Raw genomic sequence first — 25,774 nt, 5'->3', positions numbered from 1 at the left:
AAGGTGGTGCTCCCTCATGTAAATCATAGAAACTGTTTCCACATTCATGTGAATAGGGATCTTCCCAGACCTGTTAACTTCACAGAGGACCATCTAAGAAGAAACAAGATAAAGTGCACACAGTGCTAGCAAATGGGAGAGGTATTGTGGCAAAACTCTGTGGACTCCCCCAATGTCACAATGTTACTTCTCATGACTGTTTTGTATCACCTTGACCTGGCCTTCTCAGGAGACCAGGAGCAAGTACATGTCTGTGAAAGGAGGCACAATGTAACTTAAATTTTATGATGCACCTGTGGTTTATAAACAGCTTTAAATCTATTAGTGTTCTTACTCTATGGAACTTGAGGAAGGAGGGAAAATAAAGAGAATGACAGAATCAACAATATCAAATTTCTTTACATCTGTATTGAAAGTTGTTGAAAAATGGGGCTGTGAGGGATGGTAAGGGAGAGTAATGGAAAGGACTGAATAGACCAAAGTAAAGTATGCTTAAGCAGGGATACATGGAGAAGCCCCTTTGAGCATTGATTAAGAAATTAATAACAAGAGACAAGACTGTGAAATAGGTACAGTGTGGGGGAGGTACTGGTGGGAGAGTGAGCAAAGGAGATTAAGGTGAGGGTATATGATTGATGGACTTCATATACTTACATGAAAGAGAACAATGAAACATCTTGCAATTGCTTTAAGTGGGGCTGGAAGGGGTGAGAGGGAGAGATGGTGGGGGTCATTTAACCAATGTACAATATAAGCCTATTTGGAATTGTCACAATGACTCTCCCACATACAATAAATACATCCTAATAAAAAATTTAGAAAAAAGAAAGGAGACAGGAAGGAGGCACAATGTAACTTAATTTGTATGATGTACCTATGGTTTACAAATAACTTTAAATCCATTATATTCCTTGATTCTCATAAGAGCTTTCTCTATGCAAGGAATCATTATTCTCTTTTCACATCTCAAATGAAAATATAAATCACTGAGCACATACATGATTTGTGCAGTGACAATCCTCATTGTTTCTCAGAGTCACCTTCGTTCTCTCCCCTCACATCTGATTAGGTACACATGGCTTCAGAGCACCTGTAATGCCTTTCTGCTCCCCTTTTGATTTCCTTCACCAACATTCTCATGCCCTAGGTACAGCACAGATGTGGTGGCTGACTGGGGAAAGGGTGAGGCCTGTTCTAAACATTGGGCTCAGCTTCTCATTCTTTGGGGGATTGAAGATGAATTATTGCACAAGGGAAGTGACGAAAATAAACAGCTCAGAGAGGGCTGATTGTTCTCCAAGGCAAGCTCACTTTCCTGGAAGACAAAAACAGATGATCTGTTATCTTCACAGCTGGCATTGGTACCTCCAGGAATTGGTATCCTTGATTATCTTCTGCAAAACCCAAGCAGATTCCTTACATTATGACCAGCCCTTTGTGTAACTCTGAAATTGCATATGTTCAACAAAGCACAGAAGGCTGAAGTCCAAGTTTGCATAGTCTATTGCTCAGGGTTGAGGCAATCCTGGGGGAAAGTACAGAATGTAGGACATTAGGTGTGGGAGGCCTGGACTGATTGAGATGGTGGGTGTCTAGCCTAAAGGCTTTCAAATCTCATTTAGCAAACTCAAACAACAACAAACAGCAGAAGAACGCTAATATTTCTCAATCCTTAAAAGGGAACTCTGAAATATAAACAAGTGAGTATCAAAGCACCATTGTGAAAAGTCATCTTTTGCCTATGCTCATTTGTAACAAGGAGATGGAGGATGTTTAGGTTAAAAGCACTGAATTTTTACTTGGATCTGCAGATGCCTGATGGGTAGCTAAAATCAGGGTTAAGTATGGCAGGTCTGTCTTTATTTTGTATCTGTCTCCTTTGCCTAAAAACTTTGGGTCAGATTCCTGCTCAACTCTACATTTGAGCATGTTGATCATTTAAGAAATGTACAAGTACAGCTGGCAATCTCTCCCTCAAGGCTGAGACGCCAAGGTATGAGTCACTAAAGAATTTTCAACAGATTTCCAGTGGCCAGCTTTAATGACATCCTCTTGCCAATCCCTGGAGTGGCACCTAGAAGTCTTCAGTCATTGCCCTACAACTTCCAGAAACACAGAGCCTTGCAGGCAGATTACTCCATAATGAGATGACCCCCTAGGTAGGAATGATCATCTCATGGGAAAAACCCGATCCATTTCAGGGCCACAAGTGTGATGGACAAATGTGCTGCACAGTGAATGTGATTGCCCTTTACTGCCTCCTTGAGTACTGTGAATTTCCTCAGTACCAAATGGAGATTGTCCACATCCCTAAGCAGTGAGAATTTCCTTCACACCAACAAGATTGTGTATGACCAGAACTGAGATAATGATCCAAGGTATAACAGTTGACCAATACATGTGACCGTACACACTTCTTGTTCCATCTCCTATATATCTTGGAGCTCATGTCAGTGTGGCTGAAGACTCACTGAGATGTCTGATTCCTTTTCTTCCTTTCATCATTTTATTTGTTGTCTATTTCTTGTGACAATTGGCTGAACCTCATTTGTTGGGACTCCTCCAGACTCAGGCCTCTGTTGTAGGACTCTGGTTATACATTGTCCTCATTTGCCTTGGGAGATTTTACTGACAGTTTCTGTATAAAAACTGCCTTCCCTGTCTCCTTCATTGGTCCTTCCTCAACTAGAACCTTTGCTTCCAATGTGGGCCTGAGGCTGGATCCTCTTCTCCAGAGCTCACACTGACCACTGCCCCCACCATATCCCATTCTGTTATGTGTGGAGACCTGGGGGAGAAGTCAGAGATTCTGTTCAGCTCCTCCCACTTAGAAGCCACATGGTGGGCAAGTTAAGCAACCTATCCTGGCATTATTGAAAATGTTCCCATATTTATGATACAAACTATTTTATGTAATGTTTGGAATATACACTGAACCAAATAAACCAAATAATTTGACAATTTATGTAGAAACTGAAGTCTTTTAACATTACACTTGCATCATAATAAATATTCTGGCTCATATTAACTTGATCTAGTTTATTTTTAAAAAACAAAAGAATTTATAAGTGCACTTTAAATAAAACTTTTTGGTGGTGTATTTACTCCAATAGCAGTCTGTATATTACAATTCTTTATTCTGACACTTTCCATAATCTGTCTTTCATTCAGAAATAATTTCAAATGTACAGAAAACATGCAAAAATAATACAAAGAGTTAATTTTTCTGGAGTTATTTGAAAGTAAATACCTATATTACTCATGAAAAAGTTTTCTAAACAAGAATTTTCTCCAATGCCACCACCAAAGGCAGGAAAATGACATGAATGCATTAGCACCAACTTACCCTCACATCCCATTTAGGTTTTTGCAGTTGTTTCAATAATGACCTTCACTATAAAAGTGTTACCAAGGTAGTTGAATTGTAAGTTTCCAAGATTCTCCCAAAAAATTGAAATATTATGACAAAATTGGACCCTCAAAATCAGGAACCAGGGTTGAGGAACTGGCTCCAAGTACATGCTACACACACATACATATCTGTGAATATACATCTATATGCACATATATTTCATACTATATATAGTCTGAAAATAAATAAATAAATAAATAAATAAATATATATATATATATATATATATATATAGTCTAAAAAAGGGTGGGAATACAGGGAGGCATTAAAAAAATATAATAGAGTGGTGAGCTTACTGAAAGTACTATACATCTATAGTACTATATACATCTATAGAATTGTCAAAATGAAATGCTCTATTCTATGCTTTAAAAACATTAAAAAAAGAAATGGTTCCATCAGCAACCACTCTGCGACTAGGACTATACCATCCATTCTCATGCAGAGAAACCTTTCTCACTTGTCAAACGTGAAATAATCTCTCTCTTACCTGTGTGTCATGGGTGGGCAACAAAGGGTATGTGACTTCAAAACATTGGCCTGTATAATGGCTACTTTTGATTATCAACTTGACTGGATTGAGAAACATCTAGAAAATTCACATAGCACAATTCTAGGTCTGTCTATGAGAATGTTTCAGAGATTATTGGCATTTGGGTAAATGAAGTAAAGGGGGAAGATCTTATTGTCGCCTTGTGAGCAAACCAGTTCAGCTTGCTGAAGGATGAGAGAACATGGGAAAAGAATACCATTGTTGCATCTGAGGTCACTTTAACAGGTTTTTCAATATGAAGAAAAGGTATCCACCTAGGCATAACTAGGCTTGGAGGATGTCTCTTCCTTTTCTAGGTATGGATTTCTATTAAGACTCCTGCCATCACAGATGCAGCAGACATTAGGTGAAACATTTCTGTGGAAATCATATAGGGACATATTTCTAGCATTTCAGCACTTCATGATTTGATGCAAGAAGCAAGAGTTGCTATAGTAATTTAAATATACAGCTAAAACATTTTTCTGTAATATAAAACTTGAAACTATTGTAAGCAGGAAGACTGGAGTGAGTTCTTACATCTCATATTAGCTTTCAGATTAGAATGACTCATGCAATATAAACAAAGGTGACCATAGTAATATAGGAGGAAAGACAAAGAAGATGGAACCCTATCAGCCTAGACACACCCAGAGGAGCTTACCACTGTGGGAAAACATCACACCCATGAGGTCGAATTCCACTTCCTTTCCAAGCCTTAGTTTTGTCATCAGCAATGATACTGTCTTAGAAAATTATGGCATAGTTTAAGTTAAGGATAAGCAAATTATCCTGCATCCCACCTTGTGGGATGGTGCTAGGAAATACACAAGCTGCAGTTTTTGATAAATCTACTTGATGTGGATTCCTGGCTCTGCTACATGAGTTTTATGACTTTACTTTACACAATCACTTAGGGTTCTGTCTCCTAATCTCTAAAGTGGTGATAGTAAATTGAACCTTGTACGATTACATATGGAAATCTGCTCCAAGCAGGCAGCTTCATTGTTTTCTGTTTCATTCACTGTTCTACTCATGACTGAATTCTTTTTTTTTTTTTTTAATGAGATTGGGGTTTGAACTCAGGGTTTTGCACTTGAAAACCAGGAGCTTCACTGCTTGAGCCACATCTGCAGTCCAATATTGTTCTGGTTATTTTGGAGATGGGGTCTTGTGAACTATTTTCCTGGCAGGCCTTCAGCTATGATCCTACAAATCTCAGCCTCCCAAGTAGCTAGGATTACAGATGTGAACCACTGGCATCTGGCTCATGGGTGAATTCTTAACACATAATAGTTATTGAGTAAATATTTATAGAGTTAAGGAATTTGGTAATCTGTTCAACATGTCTCTTTCAGTGCCAGGAACACACAAACACATTTTGTAATTTATTTTATAATGGTATAGCTAACAATACCCTTTTATAACTGGCTGGCTTAAAAACACGAGAGATTTCACTATGTTCTTTCTCCTACCTTTAAAGCTGCAAATCATATGCATGTACTAATAGACATTAAATAGTTAATTAAAAAAGAAAGACACAAATACCCCAACAGAAAGTGCTTATAGGCTAGAACCTAATCGAGTTAAGCTAGCAGAATTTACTGTCTCCGTCTAATGCCCTAATAATAGAGAGATTGCCCCACCCTTTTTTTTTTTTTTTTGCTGCCTCTTCATCTCCTTATTAAGAATCAGGTCTATAAAAAATCAAGTCTAATTCTGGGTGAGTGGGCAATTCTTAAAAATAAATTGAACTGAGTTCAAACCCTAGTGCCATCAAAATAAATAAATTGAAAAAATTAAAAACTCTAAGCTTTTTTTCTGAGAAAGATACAAGATTTGGGTCTCTATCCAGAAAAACAGAACAAAGGAAGCATCCAGAAAAACAGAACAAAGGGATATGCAAGGGAGCGCTTGAAAGGTAGGGCTGGTCTGAAGTAATACTTGGGAGTGGCAAACTGTGACTAAGAGCAAGACTAGTCATACTGGGAAGAGTCATCTGGAGACATCCCAACTAAAGCAGAGGATTACAGGGAAAAGAGGGGAGGCTGACGTAGGAACTCTACTCTCTCTCCTACTAAGCACAACTCAACCATTGGGAAAGGTATAAAGCAGTCTTTCTTCTTAAACTCAGAAAATGCTCCGGGTTGAAGGTACCTGGGGTGGCCCACTCTTTTGGGTCCCTATGTAGTGTAGTCAGATTAGCAGGATCATGGTCTCCTAGAGAAGACAGAAAAGAGTCAAAACTTGACCCCAGAACTCACCCATGCAGAGGGGCAGTGGTTCTTGAATTCCCATGCTGAGCCCACTCCCCCTCCCCACCATACCCCTCCCTGGCACTCTTCTTTGTGAAGGACGATTTAGGATGATGATTGGAAGTGCCTACTGGGAATTTACCATGGAAGTTACAATATTCTTCAATGTGGAATGGATATTATCTACAGGTATAGCTCAGTATAGGTAGGTAGGGGACACATGAGCACTCATGGATGAAGAATATGAGAAGTGATGAATCCACATTGTCCCAAATCACTGCCACTGCTCATGAAGTATAGACTATGGTAGCTGTTTAAAGGCAAAGGACTTGCCTTTCACCTCTGTTTCTCCATTTCCTTCCCTCCTTGGTCAAGATTGATGCACCTTGATACTACCGCAAGGTTAGTAATAGAACAAAGTATGCAAGGAAAGTAACCCCTGCTCAGGCAGATTCAGGAGAAGGAAGCTACAGAGGATTCCTTTTTTTTAATTGTTGTGCTGGGGGTACATTATAGCACTTATAAAAGTTCTTATATCAAATATATCATACTTGAATTCGCCCCTCCATTATTCTCCTTTGTCTCCCTTCCCCATATTCCTGAAATAGTTTAAACAGGTCTCATTTTTCCATTTACATATATATGAGCATAGTATTTGCACCACATTCACCTATACTCTTTCCCCACATGCTCCCCTTCCACTGGTACCAACCTTCAGACAGAACCAGTTCTCTGATTTTGTAAAAGAAAAAGATAACATTTTTGTTTGTTTAAGTTAGCTATACAGGGAGTTTTCTTGTGACAATTCCATGTATACATATATATATGTATATATATATATACATATTTCCATGGATACATATATACATTTCCATGTATACGTATATGTATATATATATATATGTATGTATATGTATAATATACATACATATGTATGTATGTATATTATAACCTGAAGTGGTTCATCTCCAGAGGATTCCATCCTATTGCACTGCCTCATCCAACCCATTAGCAAGGCTGGTCTTTCTTCTTCATGTCTTTCTTCATTATATCACCTTGATTACTATTTCCCATTGCACCCTAGTGCAGGCACCTTGCTCTCCTAGGCATCTATAATAACTTTCAGTAACGACCTCATTCCCTGCTCCACACCATGAGGACAGAGCACTATGAATGTTATTTAATTATGTCACACTCCTTTCCTACTCTCACTTCAAATGTGGTTCTCTGCAATGGCTTCTCATCACTGTTAGTGCAAAGTTTCACTATCTGACTAACAGTGCCATTCATTCCACTGTCCAGGCTTCCACTGTGAAGGGCTTAATAAAGTATGATAATAGCTAGTATGAATATGATGCTCAGTGTGTATAATCTCATTTCACCTCCACATGCATTTGATGAGATAGGTTTAAATGTTTTTTGTTTTATAGATGAAGAACATGAAGCTTCAAGATGTCAAGTAATATGCTCAGAGTCACACTGGAACCAAGTAGAGCTATCACTGGAACTATTTCATTGGAGCTATCATATGACTATTTGATGTTAAACTATTGCTCCCAGCCTCTGTTGCATATAGTAAGCCAGATTTCTCAGTGCTCTGGATGGTAATCAGTGTTGTGTAAAAAAAAATCTGTTGAAGATAGAGTTTGTGGAGGAAGAAGGTTCACTGGAATTAAATTAATAGTTAGAAAAAAAAGCAAACAACAGCTGGGTAATTCAGACCTCAACCTCCACCCATTGGATGCTTAATAAGTAAGGAAACAGCACTGCATTTCTGGCTCTGCAGCACATTCACTAAGCATAGTTCAGTGGCTTGCTCTTCTGGTCCTGCCGTTTTAGATTGTCCCAACAAACACATTTGAAGAATCTTAGACAAAGCAGATCCACAGAAGTCAACTAAAGGGACCAGAAGGCAAAGAAGAAACTGCAATTGTGCACTGTAGAAAGAGGACACCGGAGGCACTATCTCAGAGATCTTAAGAGTGTTGGGTGGTTGTGATCATAATTCTGTCTGTGGAGTGGGGAATTTAAGGCTGGGAGTGTAGGTCAAGGCTTGGATTTAACCCTACTGATGAAAGGAGAATAAACAAGAAATAAAAGAAAATAGGGAATTTAACAGGGACCGATGCAGAAAAATATAAAGGGAGATTCTGTTGTAAAGTCAAAGTGAAGCAAGTCCTGTAGAGCGAACAGACAAGTCTGGTTCTGTCTGTTCCCAACTTCTGTCACCAATTTCCCCTGAGCTGCAACTTCCCTATATGTAAGATGGGGATTAAAAAACATTCTGAAAAGTGAGTAAGACATTTTGAAAGAGGTTAACACTCTATCACACAAAATAATACTTAATAAGTATTTGCCTGTTCATCTCTCTTTCTAATAATTAGTATTACACAGCTTTCAGTGGCTTTCTTTGTGAAAAGAAAGTTCCCCATGATTGGACTGCAACTGAAATCTGGAAAAAAAAATCTGTGGGGACATTAATTAGAAACACCAGCCTAAATTTGACATTAGCCCAGGTGATCTCATCTGTCCTTTCACTTTTTAAGACTCTATACCCTCAATATTGTGAAGTACTACTTCCTAAACTAAGACTTACAGATCTCTCTAGTCATGAGAGATGCTCTACTATGCAAAGAAAATAGTTGTATGGCAAAGTCTAACAGAGAACTGTTGCCTGCTGGGTGACCATAAAGATTCACAATGCACAGGAGCAAAACAAACAAACAAATCCAGCCTCAGCATATTTGACTCAAGAAATCTCACTTTTCCGCTCCCTACAGTATTAATATCCAGTTGGTGAAAACTGGAATAATATCATGTATAACCTAACACTTTCCCCACTTACGTGATTCCTTGGAACACAAATACATGTCACGCATCCATTTCAGGTTTCATTTGGTGAGCTCACACTGGCTTGCGGATCTGAGCCTGGCAGTCCCAACTCACCTTTGGCAGGTGGTATCTACCCAAGGTGGTATCCACTGTCGCTTGCCTGGGAATGTTCAAGGGAATTATATTCCCCATTCTTTGCACCTCATGAATGATAGCATTGGTATAGGGCAGGGACTATCAGTCTGTCAAGTTTGGCAACTTTAACTGGCCAATCACTCTGTCAATCTCAGCCTGTACTTTTTCTGGAAGAGAAGAGGAGGTTCTGTTACTTTTAAAAACTAACTTTAATCCTTTCTTCTAAAGATGTAGGAGTGTTCAAGATCTCACCAATTGTCTTTCAAGTAGTGACCAATCTGCAAAGAAATAAAATGCTCCATAATCCATTAATGGGTTTATGTACAGAATTGTCAGGCTTTTTACTTGAGCCTGGTTAGTCAAAGGAATACAATAACCAGGATTAAAATGGCTGATCTCATAGTAGGCTCTCCTCTTATTCAGGATGCTATAACAAAATGTTTTATACTAGGTGGGCTATAAATACCAGAAACTTGTTTCTCATAGTCCTGGAGCCAGTGAAATCCAAAATCAATGCACCAGTAGACATGGTGGTGCCTTGTCACAACCCCCATTCTGGTTCATAGATGGTACCTTCTTGCTGTGTCCTCACATGTTGCAAGGAGCAAGGCAGATCTCTGGTACCTGTTTTACAAGAACATTGACCCCCTTCAGGAGGACTATCACTCTCCAAAGTCCCCACCTTCTAATGTCACATGGATAGTTAGATTTCAACATTTGAATTTGGGCAGAAAAGCCACAAACATTCAGACAGCAGCTGAAAGTCTATTGATGCCAATTACTCAAGGAGATATGTAAAAATGGAAAGTAGACAGAAAACTCGTGTTCTACACTATTGCTGCATAAACCCTTTAAGGTCAGTTTCCTCTTCTGATTAATGAGAATAAATCCACCTTACATTGAGAGTTTCCTAAACAGATGTAATGAAAACAATGAATGATAGAAACTGCTAGCTGTCCTCCAACATGTTTTCCTCTTTTCCTAGAGTATTAGAGATTTCAGCTGGATACCTGGTTGTCTCCTAAAAACTACATTTCCCACATTAATCTGGGAACATGCAATTAAGTACTAGTCAATAGAATTTAAGTAAAAGTGACATTTAATCGCTGGAAGAGGGCCTTAAAAGAAGGGTCTGTGCTTCCTTCTCCTTTTTTTCTTCCTGCAGGTGGAAAGGGGATAGAGATTGCCAAGAAGAACAACATTCTAGACACAACAGAGCCACAAATTTAAAGAAGTTTGAAATCCTAAGGGCTTTAAGAGCTGAACTTTGATATTTTCACATGAGAGGCAAATACATGTCTTTCACTTTTGTATTATCCATATAAAAATAATTAGGATAAAATACACCTAAATAAAAAATTTACAATGTAACCATTTTATTGGTGTATATTAATTTTATACAGTGAAATAATTCATTATAACATTTCCATACATGCATACAATATACTTTGATCATATTCACCTCTCTATTACTCCCTCTTATTCCCCTCCCCCATCTTTTTTCCTTTTTCCTTCCTCCTCCCTAGTAGTACCCCCTTTATTTTTATGACCATGTTTTTGGTTTGTTTTTCCCAACCCTCACCAACTTCCACAAATGAGACAAAATATGCAATACTTATCTTTTTGGTATTGACTTATTTCCCTTACCATGATGATTTCCTTCCCATCCATTTTTCATTAAATGACATAATTTCATTCTTCTGAATGGTTGAGTAAAACTCCATTGTAGACATATAGTACATTTTACTTATCTATTCATCCACTGATAGGCACACAGGCTGATGTGATAACTTGACTATTGTGAATACTGCCATGATAAACATGGGTATACAGGTAAGCCAACTTGATTATTTTTGTGCCTACCCACAAGTGGTATCCCTTGTCATATGTGAGATCTATTTTTAATTTTTTGAGGAACCTCCATATTGATTTCCATAGTGGCTGCACTAATTTATATTCCCACATACAGAGAATAAACCATTTCCTACCCCACACCGCCTTGGCATCACCATCGGTATTTGTTTTCATGATGACAGCCATTCAGACTGGAATGAAATGGAATCTTGATTTTGTTTTGATTTCTCTGATATCTAAGGTCATTGAACGTTGTTTTCTTGCATTCACTGGCCATTTGTACCTCTTCATTTGAACAGTCTCACTTCAATTCCACTGCCCATTTATTGATTGTCTTTTTGTTTACATTTCTGAGCTCTTTACACATTCTAGATGTTAATCTCCTGGCAAGTGAATATTTGGCAAATTATTTTCCCTTTCTATAGTCTATCTCTTTACTTTGTTGATTGTTTCTTTTGCTAGACAGAATCTTTTAATTTGATACTATTCCATTTGTCAATTATTGTTCTCATTTCCTGAGCTATTAGAGTCTTCTTCAGAGAGTCGTAAGCGATGCCACCATCATGTTATGTTTCCCCCTATGTTTATTTCTGATAGTTTCAAAGATTCAGCTTTCACTTATCTTTTGTATTGCACTTCAGTTTTCATTTAACTAATTTCATTTCCAATCTTTATTATTTCTCTCCTACTAGTAATTTTAGGATTGGCTTATTCCTGTTTTTCTAAGATCTTGAAGTGCATCAAGAGATTTTTGTTTTTGAGATCTCTGTAGATGTAGGCATTGATAGCTATAAACTTTGCATTTAGAACTGCTTTTATTGTATCTCACAGGTGTATTATGTCATGTTTTTGTCTTCATTTCCTTTTTGGATTTTATTAATTTCCCCACTTTTTTTCTCTGATGACCCCTGATCTTATAAAAGTATACAGTTCAGTCTCCATGTGTTTGTATATCTTCTATAGTTTCTCTTAATGTTGCTTTCTAGTTTTATTCTGTTGTGGTCTGGCAAAACATAAGAAATTATTTAAATTTTATTTTATTTGTTAAGACTTGCTTAATGACTTAAAGTAAAAGTAAAAGTAAAGCCCATGGAGAAAGTTCCATGGGCTGCTGAGAAAAAATTTTTTGTGTTCTGTGGCTATTGGATGAAATATTCTGTAGATGTCTCTCAAGTCCATTTGGTCTATAGTGTCCTATAATACTGAATTTCTTTGTTGATTTTTTTCCTGATGGCCTATCAATTGTTGATTGAGGTATATTGAGGTCACCCACTATTACCATGTTGGGGCCTTTCTGTGTCTTTATGTTCAGTAGTGTTTATTTTATAAAATTGGGTGTGCTGACATTTGGTGCATATGTATTTACAATTGCTATATCTTCTTGATATAGTGTTCCTTTTGTCAATGTGAAGTGACCTTCTTTATCTTCTGGCTACTTTTGGTTTGAAGTCTGCTGTGTCAGATATGAGGATAACTACTTTTGCTTGCTTTCGGGTTCCATTTTCCATCCTTTCACTTTAAGCCCATGTGTGTCATTGTTAGTGACATGGATTGCTACAAGCAACAAAGATTTGGGTCTTCATTTTGGTTGCAAATCATCAGGCTGTGTCTTTCAGTTTGAGATTTGAGACTATTAATATTCAGTGTTACTATTGTAAGTTATGTACTAATTCCTGTCCTCTTGTTGTTCATGAAATGTTTGAATCTGTACTAATTCATATTCACTTATCTATTTATCAAGTGAGGTTTATTTTTCCTATATTCTCATGGTTGTATATGTCTTCATATTTAGTGGGATTCCTTTAAATAATTCTGTAGTGCTGGTTTAATGGTCATGAGTTGCATTTGGATTTGTTTACATTGGAAGGTTTTTAATTTTCCTTTAATCATGAAGGAAACTTTTCTGTATAATCTAATCTAATTTGTCAGTTTTTTTTTAGGGAATAAAGTACACTGTTTCATACTCTACTAGATTTTAAAGTTTCTAATGATAAGTCCACTGCTATTCTGATGTGATTGCCTTTATACATGACTTGGTCCTTCTCTTTTGCAGTATACCTAATTTTTTTCTGTATACCTAATGTTAAACTATAACGTAACATATAGAATTTTTTTGCTTGGTCTTGTCTTTGGGAAAATTTCTGCTATTATTTGTCTTTTGGAAATTTTATGCTATTATTTTAGTGACTGTGTTTTTATGCCTTTAGCTTGTGCTTCTTCTAGACCCATGATTTGTAGGTTTGGTCTTTCAATAGTGTCACAGAGGTCTTGTATGTTCTTTTTGTACTTTTAAATATTTTTCTTTATTATTTTCTGAAATTCTATTTACCTACCTTGTCTGCAATCCCTGATGCAGTCAATTTGTTCTATTTGATCTAGTCTACTGTAAGGCTTTCAACTGATTTTATTATTTGACTTATTGAGTTTTTCATTTACAATTTCAATTTGATTTTTTCAGAATTTTGATCTATTGAATTCCTCTTTCATATTTTGCATTATCTTTCTCATTTCATTCAGATGTTTATTTGTATTCTCTTTGAATTAATTTAGGTGTCTATTAGTATCTTGTTTGATTTCACTGATCATTCTTATAATCATTCTTTTGATTTTTCTGTGATTTCATCCATTTCACAATCCTTATTGAGTACTTGTTGTCTTTTAGAGGAATCATATTGCCTTGTATTTCCTGGTTCTTGTGTTCCTCTGTACTGCTGGGGCCAAGTTATTGCTAAAAGGTTGTAATCTCCTGTATTCTTTCAGTTGAACTACTTGCAATGCATGGGAGGGCTGTGTAATGGCAAGGTTGGAGGTGCATTTTTCACCACCTGGTGATGGGTGTAGATCCACAGGCAAACATACATCCAACAAGCTCAAGGCACTGTACCTGATCCCCAGCACTCAGAGAAGATAAAACCAGCTGCAGAGGCAATCACTATTGATAGATGCACCACTACAGAAATATGGTAATAACTAATTAAAAACAATGACCACAACAACTCCAATAGTCTGAGAAATATGGGAGCAAGATACTGCTATATCAACTTAGAAGATACTAGTTAATGAATAGGAATGGAAATAAAATAGAAGGAATAACACCAGTGAAATACCGAGACATACAAATGGAAAGAGAAGAGGGAAAAGTATATAGATGGGGAGAACAAGAAAGATGAATGTAATAGATAGATAAAAATCTAGCGAAAGTGAAGTGGGAAAGAAAAAAGAAGGAAAAACCTAGGGGACAAATAACCAGGCCAAAACAAAGAAAATAAATAATTGTGGAAGAGAGAATAGAGAAATAATAAAAGAGGGAGAAGACTGATCTAATGGAAGACAGCAAGATAATAAAAATTTAGGGAAGGAGAAAGAACAAAGATGAAGAAGATATGACTAAAAAGTAATATCAAAGGCTGGATGTGGAAGCTCATGTCTACTATCCCCGAATTTTGGAGGCTGGGAAAGGGAGACCACAAGTCCCAGGCAAGTCTGGGCTCTGTGAGGAGAAGGTGTGTGTGTGTGTGTGTGTGTGTGTGTGTGTCTGTGTGTGTATTTGTGTTCAGTATTTGGACTTCAACTTAGGGCCTCACACTTGCTCAGCAAGTGCTCTACCACTTGAACCACATGACTACCCTCTTTTTTTTGTTTTAAGTACTTTTCAGGAGAGTCTTACATTTTTGACTAGGGCGGGACCCAAACTGCAATCCTCTTACCTATGCTTACCACATCACTGGGATTATAGGCACATGCTACTATACCTGGCTTACTGATTGAGATGGAGTCTTGCTAACTTTTTGCCCTAGCTGGCTTCAAATTACGATCCTCCTGATCTCTACCTCCTGAATCTCTGGGAGTACAGGCATAAGCCACCACATACAACCTGGGGCTGTCTTGAAAACAGAAAAAAATAATAAAAATAAAAAGACAACAGCCAAAGGAACAGAAGGAAAAATACAGAGCACAAAAGGTCAAATAAATCAGATGTTAAGTGGAGAAGTAATATAAAGGAAATACAAAAATCAAAGAAAGAAAAAAATTAATTGTATAAAAATAGCATAAAAATTATCTGTAAATATTTAACCCAATCAGTGTGACTTAAAACATCTATAGAAAAGTAATCTATCAACAAAAAGGAAAAAATAAAAAGTATAGAAACTAAAATAACTTTGCAAGCATTTTTAAATAATAAAAAGAGGATAGGTTTCTACTACCCTATGTATGCCATTAGCATGAATTCAGAGCTAAATCCTGACTGGTTTTTCCTTCTTTGGCCCATTTGGCAGCCAACTCCCTAGAAGGAGCTGTTTGTCAGTTAGTTTGACTTCCTCTGTTTTTCTTTGCGTTGTTTACTTAACAACCAAAGGGCTTGTTCTGGGGCTGAGTTGGTGGTGTCTACTTTTCAGTACTGGATGGAGCAGACTGTAAGGTTTCCACTGGCAGCCTAATCTCTAGCGGTTCTCTGGATACTCAAGTCACTTCCAAAGAGATGCAAAGGATGGGTAGATGTCATTAGCCATTTTCATCTCCTCCCTTTACGTTTTTTTGAGAAATATTCTCTCTATGTATCCCAGGCTGGCCTCAAAGTCATGATCTGCCTGACCATCCCAAGTGCTGGAATGATAGGTGACCGCTACCACCTCTGGTACATCTTTACTATTTTTAAGTGCACAATTCAGTAATGTTAAATATATTCACAGTGTTGAGCAAGCAACCACTAGAACTTTTTCACAGTGTAAAACTAAAACGCTATATCTATTAAATAACTCCTCATTCCCCCTCCCTCACCTGTGACCAATAACATTCTACCTTCTGTCTCAACAAATGTGACTACTCTATATAATTCATTTCATTGGAATATTATATACTTTTGCTTTTGTGATGGCTTATTTAACTTAGCATTAAATCTTCAAAATTGATCCAAGTGATAGCATAAATGAGAGTTTAATTCTCTTTATGTCTAAAGATATAATCTTCCACTTCATACAGAGTCCATGTTTGTTTATCAATTTATGGCTCATAATTCAGGCTCTTGGCTATTGTGAGTATTGTTATATGAACACAGGTATAAACATCTACCATTTATCACTTTAATCCCTTCATATTATGAAACCTCTATTCCAAAAGTCAAATCTATATCCAACTCATTAGTTTTTAAAGTGAAAAAAAATCTTATGTAGAAATGAATTTTACATCATGACCCAAAAAGATACACATATAAGCATATATTTATGGACCAATTTACAAAAGAAATAAAGTGTTAAGAACAAATTTATTCTTACTATGAGAAGCACTCTAGTCTTTATTCTTTTTTATCTTAGGGCAAAAGCAGTTCATCTTGAGCTACTAAATTTATTTCATGCCTCATCAATAAACTGTTCATCATAGTTTGCAGAACAGCACAAGGACAGTTCTCATCCCCCCCATCTACTCAAACTGTTCTAGAATATGGAGGAAGAAACATGTAGTGAATGTTCGCTGTCCTCCAAGGGAAAACAGTCTGTGGAGAATTTATATAAGTGATGTGTGATACACACAGCAATGGATCTGCATCATGGCATATCTGGAGGAAGACATGCCAATGATTTCCTGGTTAGTAATTTCCTAGAGGAGTGAGAAGTGTTTTTCGGAGGTAGAACTTGAGCAGATTCTACTTTTAGAAAGAGCAGTTCACCATATGAAGAAATTGGGAAAGTACATTTTTGGTAGAGGAAAGAGCAGATGTCAAAACTTAGAAGCATACATAAGGACAGTGCCAGGAGAATGACATGTAGTTTAGCAGAGCCACCAATCAGGGTGGGTGAGGTTGAAGCTAGGACATAAGCGAGCACATCACAGGGCACCATATCCCAGTCTAAGAAGACTGAATGGAATCTAGGGGAAAATGAAAAGGTATTACTAAAAAAAAAGGAAGGACATGACTAGATTTTTATGTAAGAATGTAACTCTTCATGAAATCTATCTAAAGGTTAATTCATTTCACACTTTTCCCTCTTGATTCTGGGCTCTAAAGAGCAGGGACCCAAATATTTGTACATTAGAGCCCATCAAAATCCTCACAGAAAAAGTGAAGAATTTTCTCAATCCAGGTGCATGTCACCTCATAACTATTCTACCAATCTTTCTATTCTACCATGCTGTCCTCTGGCCCTCCTTTGAGCCATATGTTGCAGGAGCACCATGCTGTCGTGCTCCTAACACAGTCAACAGGCTCACCTTGGACGTCTGGGTAGAGGGCCATGTACAGCAGACCCCAGCGCAGTGTTGTAGATGTTGTTTCAGTTCCAGCTAGGAAGAGGTCCAGCGTGGTGCACACGAGGTTTTCTTCATGGAAACTTGAAGTCTTGCCTCAAGTCTTGCCTTGTTCTAGAAAGGAGTATGTATTGATTTATTCAGAGCATTTTTGGTTGCCACAACCCACAGGGGCTTTATCATAGGGAAATAATTTGAAGGAAAGATCTGGAGAAATGACTGTCCATTTCATGTCCACAGGAAGCAGCAATATCGTGTGAACGTTCTTCCATAAGTGCTAGAGGCTAACAGAAAGTTTCAAGCATTTGGTGGATTCAAGACAACTATTTTCTTATGCTTGTAACTTGTGGTAAACTCTTACTAGAGTGGAAAGAGAATAAAACATTTTTTATCCTACCTTTTCAGTTTCCTGGAGGTAAGCATCAATAAAGTCTCTTGTTTCTGCAGGATTCCAATCTCTCTTGGGTTCTTTAACCAAGTGAGAAACAAACAATCTCACTTTTTCCCAGTTTGAAGACAGTTTGGTGTGGTCCAGGAAAGAATTTCATTATCCGTGGAAACATATTGTAGAGCTAGTGAAGAAAAACAAAATAATCATGAGGAAAACATTGTGTCACTTTTTCATTTTCAAAGACAGTCTTGTCTTTCCATTCTTATTTTCTTACACTTCAACTATGGACTCATCCTGACTCCTCTTTTCTCTCTCATCCCTCTGGCAGGAATTTAACCTCTCCATGTAAAATGTATTGTACTTGAGACCACTTCTTACCACCCCAAGTGCTTGTCATTCTCATCATTAACCTGGATAAGGTCATAATTTTTGTTGGTTTTCCTTATTGCACATACAACCACATGTCAGCATATTTTCCACTGAGCCTGCCCAGGTATCATTTAACAGTGCACCCACAGGGTTTCATTCCTTGACTCAATCCTCAGTGGCTTTCCATTACACTCAAGTCTGAATTCATTCTTTTCTCTTGTGAGCCCTACAGGACCAGTCCCTGCAGTCCTGTCTCCTCCTTTCTGTCATGGTTACACTTTGGGGTCCAGCAGAGCAGCCTCTGTGATCACATTGAAGGTATTACTGCTTTAGGCCTTTTCAGTGACTATTTGTTGTGCCTCTTCCTCTGAAATCTGCATAACCCCAGTTCCTCACTTCATGAAGGAGTTTTTCGTATGTTACCTTCTTGGGGCTGCCCTACCCCGTGTTCCTGTAAGTGGCAGCTGTTTTTTAAACCCACTTTATTCCCTTGTCATGATTTATTTTCCCTCATGAAAATATCACAAATGTGTATGTATTTGGGTAGTTGTACATGTTGGTGTCCCCTCAGTATGATGTAATTTCTATATACGTAAAACTTTGCTGTATTTTAACTGAAATAAACTGGTTTTTCAATAAGGCTTCTTTATTATCTGGTGGATTATGAACAGCACATGAAGGTAGAAAAACATATGATATGTATATTCAGCTGGCTTCTGGTTATACAGTTTTTATATAGTTATAATAATTGTAGCAATAATAAGCTTTGTTGATCCTTTATCTAGCTGCCAGTGAGATCCCACAGTGATTTTGGATACTGAATGACGCGAGGTACACAAAATACCTAACATAGAACTGGGGGACCATTATCTGTATTTGATTGCATACTCCTAAGCCAGCTTTCACACACTATGCTGTTTCATTTCATTTTTTACAAGACTGTTGTGAAAATTAACACCGGTAAAATATATGCAGTTGCCCATCAAAGTGCCTGAACTCTAAGAAATGTTTATTACTTTTACTCAATAGCTACTCAATAGCTACTTTGTCTCCTCTGAGAAATTTCTCTTTCCTGACATACACATCCAGAAGTCAGCTGGGAACCCACTGAAATTTCCTGACTCCCTAGATTGTCTTGATAGGAGGAAAAAGAAATGAAATTGTTGAACTGGAGACTGTCATGACTCAGAGTGAAAACTAGAAATGTAAAATAACTTTGACAAGAAAAAGAATAGGTGCCATTAAAAATTATTTAATTAGGTATATTGATTGTACCAAGTGAGGGATTTCATTGTGGTGTTTCTGTACATACATATACATCCTTGATAATATGCACCCCCTTTATTACCCTTTATTATCTCCACCTCCCCACACACATCCTTTTTAAAAAAGTTTCTTACAATATTTTCATAGGTTTCATTATGTCCTTTTCATATGTGCACACCATATACCTTAATCACAATCTATCCATTTCACCATCTCCTGCTGTTTCTCTTTTCCAAATAGTCCTCTTCCAAAAAGTCCAAACGCCCTTTTTAAAAAAAAAAAATCTGGATTCCACATATGGGAGAAAACTGCAGTATTCATCTTTCTAAGTCTCTCTGTTTCTCTTTTTCTTTCTCCCTCCCCATCTATTACTCTCTGGAATCTATTTTTTCCTGATCTCTCATATTTGTCTGTCTCTTTGTCATGTGTGTAGGATTCCTTTAAATATCTTCTGCAATACTATCTTAGTGGTCATGAATTGCTTTAGTTTGTCCTTATCTTGGAAGTTCTTTATTTCTCCATTGATTTTAAATGATATTTTTTCTGGAAATAGTAATCATGTTTGATACTTATTTACCTTCAGACATTGAATTATACCATTTCATGCTTTTCTGGCTTTTAGGGTTTCTGCTGAGAGGTCTGATGTATTTTGGGGTTTGCATTTGTAAATGAGTTGGCATTTTTCTTTTGCAGCTTTCAATATTCATTCTTTGTTATGGGATTTTAATGTTTTGATCCTAATGTGATGTGGAGAATTTCTTTTCTGTTCATTTCTATTTTGAGTTTTATATGACTCCTGTATTTGTATATTCATATCATTCCCTAGATTTGGAAAATTTTCTGCTATAATTTCATTGAATAGCTTTTTTATACCTTTAGTTTGTGTCTTACCTCTATCTCCTACCCCGTGAATTCTTTGTTTGATCTCTTAATCATGTACCAGAGTTTTTGGAAGTTGTGGTCACACTTGTCTGTTTTTTATTTTATGCTATCTGAAGGTAGTAGTTCCTTGACCTTGTCTTTAATCCTTCACAGTCTTTTTTTTTGGGCGGGGAGCTTGGTCTACTCTATTAACTTCCTCCATTCATCTGTTTGTTTGAATCCTCTTTGAGGTCATTGATCATTTTTTAAAATAAGGCTTTTAAATTATTTGGCATTTCACTCTTTGAATTTGTAATTAAGGAGTTCTGAGCTATTGGAGGAGTAATATTGCCTCAATTTTCCTATTTTTATGTTTCTAGGTTGTGACTTGTGTATCTTTTGGAGTGGATATCTCTTCCAATTTTATATGGTTTAATTCTTAGTGAGCAGCATTCGCCTTAGGGCTCAATCTCCAATAAAATTCAAAGAGGAGAAAACAAACCGCTATAACAGCAACAACTGTGCCAGGCTGGTATGCACACAGGTTGAGAGCTAAACTGGTTAAGGAGCAGTTGTGTCAGATCTGCAGTCACTTTATCAGTTTCCCTTCTTAGCATACCTGCAGCCACTGCTGCCCCAAGGAATTTTGTAGCTTGTGGTTGGGCACAAGCTCTTATTCAGACCCCTCCCCACCCCCCCACCCCCCGCCACTCACACAGTTTGTGCACCCAAGGGAAGCAAATGTCCATGGCTAGGGGTTTTTTCATGAGTGTGTCAGAGAGTGAGGAACCAAACAGAGCCCCTAGTTCTGCACTGGAAGGGGAGAACTAAAAAAGGAAATTAGGTGCTTTGTCTACAAGTCTCAGAGCTTTCAGATCTGCCGAACAGTAAATATCCCTGAGAGAGGGATGAAGGTGGAGAAATAGTAAGTCTGCTTGACCTAGAATCAACAGGGAGCCTGAATAATACTCTAACCATGAGCTCATGCTTGGCTCTCTCATTCTCTGCTGATACACTGCCAGTAGGGCTAACTCCTCATCACAGAGTGTGGCACCACAAACCACTGTGTCCTTCACAATGCAATCTCTGTACTGCCCAGATTTCTCAGCCTGCTGGTTTAAGAGCTTTCAGATGATTCCCAACAGCAAAAGAACCTGGTATATAGTGCAGTCCACTAGACCTAAGCTACTAGGGAGGTTGAGCAATCCAGGCTTGGGCTTGGGTTTCTCAGTCTCTGTAGTGATGCATGGGTGCTTCACTCCTCGCCACAGAGGGTAGAACCATAGACTATAACACCCTTCATAGTTTGAGCTCCTCTCTACTGAGACTCTTAATAGGATCTAGACTGACATTCCCCCTCACTACTACCACCCCTCCCTATCACCACTTCTCAAAATACTGAAGGTGGGGGTTCCCGAGACACCCTGACTTAATTGTTCCTTGTTTTTAGTCCCAAGATTAGCTTAGTTTTAGACATTAAGGACCCTCTCAAGATGGTACTTGGCCTTAGCTCTCTGAGATATGGGGAGTGAGAAAATGGATTTCTTTCCCAATGCTGGAGAAATCACTGTTGCAGCAAATCCCTGCACTGGATTTAAGACTTCAGAGAACACTATCTTGTCCCTCAGTTAGGATGGCAAGTCTCTCATCAGGGCCTCCTGGCTTACCAAGTTATTACTTTGGCTCCCTCATCCTACTCAGGAAGCTGAGCTGGTGTTGTGCGTGGTTTCCTGTCTTTGTTTTTCTCCATGGAATTACACCTGTATTGCTCCCTCTTTGGTGATTCCTGATGCTCTTTCTTTTCTCTCCTTAGACTAAAGCCTGTCCTTTGATACCCTGACTCTTTTCATTCATGGAGTCACTTAGATGAACCTGTTATTCTTCCACCTTACTCTCGAGGTATCTATTTCTTATTCTTCATGCCATTTTTATTTGCTAGAAGTCAAGCTAATTGATTTTTCAGTTTGCTGTGCTGGAGTCCATAAAGCTCCATGAAAGGATGCTTACCAAGAAGAAAGTATACTCAGAATATGCCTAAGAAGGAGGAGGGAAATATATGTTGGGAGGAGTTGGAAAGAAAAGGCTCAAATGCAGTGGCAATATTGTTGTTCTTTTTAAAAGACAAGCCTACATATATACTATATCATGGACAATTTTGAACTTTGTTTGAAGGTTAAGAATGTATATAGTAGCTGTTTCATGTTATTTTAAAAAGCAGAATCAACTGATGGATTTCACATAGCTTTGTATGAACTTCAATTTAAGGTATTTTATTTTAGCTTCAAAAATTAAAAAGCAAATAGGAGAAACTTATCTCCTTATCCAAAATATGGGGAAACAAACTGCTTACCTGACTCACCCGTGATGCTTCCAAATGAGTGCCCTCATCCAGTAACCTCAGCAGCTCTCGAAACTGACCATCCTGACACTCAGAGTGCTCCCCAAAGGTGATGGAGCAAATGATATTGGAAACTGTGTTGTTGTTCTCGAAGTGAGGGTCAAAAGGCTGTCCTGGTTGTGGAAGAAGGAAGAGATGGATCCTTCCAGGTCATTGGATTATTTCTAGTTTCTATAAATGGTCTACTCAATATGACAGAAGACATATCTAGTAGAGAGTCATATAAGAAACTCTGGCTACAACTCCCTAAATAGTGTATGACAAACAGGAAGTACTCAGTCAATGCCAAGCAAGTCAAAGTGAACAGCAGGGCTAAATTCAATATTGTGAATAATGCCTTTCCTTTTGTGCTTAATTCTAGCACTCCTAGAACAGGGTCATGGTTAGATGTTTTCTGTTCTATACTTAATGCTTAGCACAGGACTGTGCAGCTATTGGATAATTAATAGGCATTTGTTTAGTAAATGAATTGGTTACAGCATCCTAGACCGGTTCCATGAAAATGCTCATCTTTACCTTCTTCTATGGCCTCAACAAAGTGCTGGGCCTCCTCCTGAATGTGCTGCTCTAAGCTCTTCCTTCCTAAACCAAAGTTCCGTAGCATTATCAAGGTGAACTTTTTTTGCTCCTTTCATATCTGGCCATTGGACATGAGCAATCCTGGGAAATGAAAGTCAGCATTACAGTATTGTGATTCTTTACCTAAATATTTTTCAAATGGTACAGAAATGTGTACTATATGGAAAGAAGGAGGGACATAAAGGCACAAGAAAACTGTTCAAAGAAATAATACAAGAGCAGTGAACATAATGCCTGACATTGCAGATAGCTTGCACTATCAGGCTCTTTTAGTATGCATTTTAATATATTATGGAATTCGGTACTCACACAAACTCTACAGTTTGATTATCATCCTCTGACCTATTTCAGTGATGTGGAAACTGAGGAATAGGAGAAGAATAATGTAAATTTTGCAAGGACATGCAGGTACTAAGTTGTTAATCAGGTATTCATGCAAACCTTCTTGTTCTAAAGCCCATGTTTTGATTAGGAGTCACATGAGTATTTATGTGACTTAATATAAATGTTAAGCTCAATACCAAAAAAGTACTCTTGAGTAATCCATAGTCATTATGCTTAAGGAGTTAAAGAAAGGCTTTATAAAAGGTCCTATCCATGGAGGCCTTAAAAGATGAAGAAAAGACTCAAGAAAGAAGGAGGGTGAATATTCCATACAAAAAGAGCATCAGAGGAAAAGGCAAGAACATCAGGGTATAATACCATGCTCTGTTCCATTTCTTCACTTTTTTTGGGCATTATTAGTAATTCAACCCAGGGCCTTAGATTTGCTAGGCAGTGCTCTACCACTTGTTTGATGCCCACTGCCCTTCTGTTCATGCATGGTTTCATTTCTTTACTTTGTGAGAACTCTTCAACATCTTTTAATATCTGCCTTAGCCTCTACCATCCCAATGAAAAGACCATCTTTGTCAAATACAGCAAACCCATTCAAACTCTCCTTATGTGGTCTTTCAGCAGCTAGATACTTCTTTGTTAAAATACTTTTTCCTTTCCAGTGTAACTCTTGAGTCCCACACTTTATGATTTTCTTTCTGATTCTCTGCATCAAGCACTCATTTTTTTCTGCTGGTTCATTTCCTTCTATAAAATGTTGAAATAGTGCAGATCTTCCAAGTTCTAAAACCTCCTCTCCTTTTTGCCCATTCTACATTTTGGGAAAAAGTCATAAATTCCTTCAATTTTAAATAACATCTCTTGATAGTCACCATTTAGTTTTACCTCTGTGCTCCAGACTCATATATACAACTATTGTTTGACTTTGCCAACTTAAAGGCGGGTGACACTCTGCACAGTCATAGTTACTTCATGATGTTTTGATAAAGGCCCACAAACAGGCCAAATCCAACAGAATACCTCATCCTCTTCTCAGTTCTCCCCTTTCTATCACCTTCCCTTGTGGTAGTCACACCTGTAGCTATTTGTCATTATATCTACTCACTGTAGCTATCCAACTAATTTAACCTATTCTCATTTCTTGCTGACTCCCTAGTCTGAGCAAGACCTACAACAACCTAAAATGAAATGAAAGTTCTCAGTTGTCTTTATGTCATTCTCTACATGGATCCAAAATGAGTCTTAAGCATATATGGTGAATGATTTCCTTCTCTACTTAAAACCATGCATGAGCATCCATTCTCATTAGGGTAAAAAACAATATCCATGGTAAGAACTTACACATGCTCTCCCTGGCTAAGCTCAGAGTTTCATCTACATTTAATTATCATCTTTAAATTTTGAGCTTACTACACTGGACCCCTTTCGGTTACTCAAGGTCCCTGTCCTCATTTCAGGGACTCTTCGTGTTCTATTCCATTTGATTGATTATGTCTTCACTTTATTAAATTGTCATTTACCTCCAATAACTTTCTTGAATTCTAAAAGAACCTTACATACCTCTGAAATATTACTTCCTACACTTATTTTCATGACAATATAGGGTTTCATTTATTACAGGTTACTGATATGGTCTATCTATCAGCACAGAGCATGTGTTCCATAATATCATGGATTTTGTCTGCTATATCACTCATACTTACCACTGTGCTTCACACAGCAGATAATACAATGAATGGATACAAAGTTAATTGAGTTTTATATTATTCAAAGATTATTTCAAAGAGGAATCAGGGCTAATCTAAAAATGGTGATGGTTAAATTAATAGATTTCAGGGTTTAATTTCAATTTTTAAATATGTAAATTTATTTAATGATAATTTTGAGTATTCATGCCAAACTGCTGTACATGGACTAGAAGGCTAGAGTGCCCTGTGTGACAAGGCCTTAATGATAGAGAATAAGGAACTAGAGGGGGAAAAAGCAGTAGCAGAAGGAAGTAGAGCCATGTCCATTTTCCTAATTGAAGAGATTTGCAACCAAAAAAAGGAGAACATATTATTTCCTCCTAGCTACAATTGGGTGATATGGTTATTTCCTTATCAAAGCGTCCCGAGTAAATTGTGAAAGTACCTGTGATTTCTTCCAAAACTCTATAGGGCTGACCCTGCTAAATCCTCTGAGGGGTAATCTTAATCAGGAAACTTGAGCATCTAATTTCCTTTAGAGGCAGGCCTTTCAAAATAGGGCTAGTTTCTGGGAGGGGTGGTAAATTAAAGGTACAGAAAGACAATTTACCAGGCCATGAGGA

At 37.6% G+C, this 25,774-nt stretch overlaps 1 pseudogene; it reads right to left on the bottom strand.

Moving 5' to 3' along the window:
- Positions 1–369: 369 nt before the first annotated feature.
- LOC109676273 (cytochrome P450 2J2-like) overlaps positions 370–25,774 on the bottom strand; it is a 35,062-nt pseudogene continuing 9,657 nt past the window's right edge.

Source organism: Castor canadensis, chromosome 7 (genome assembly GCF_047511655.1).
Source record: "Castor canadensis chromosome 7, mCasCan1.hap1v2, whole genome shotgun sequence".
NCBI classification, from domain to species: Eukaryota; Metazoa; Chordata; class Mammalia; order Rodentia; family Castoridae; genus Castor; species Castor canadensis.
This window is presented reverse-complemented; position numbering and strand designations above follow the sequence as displayed.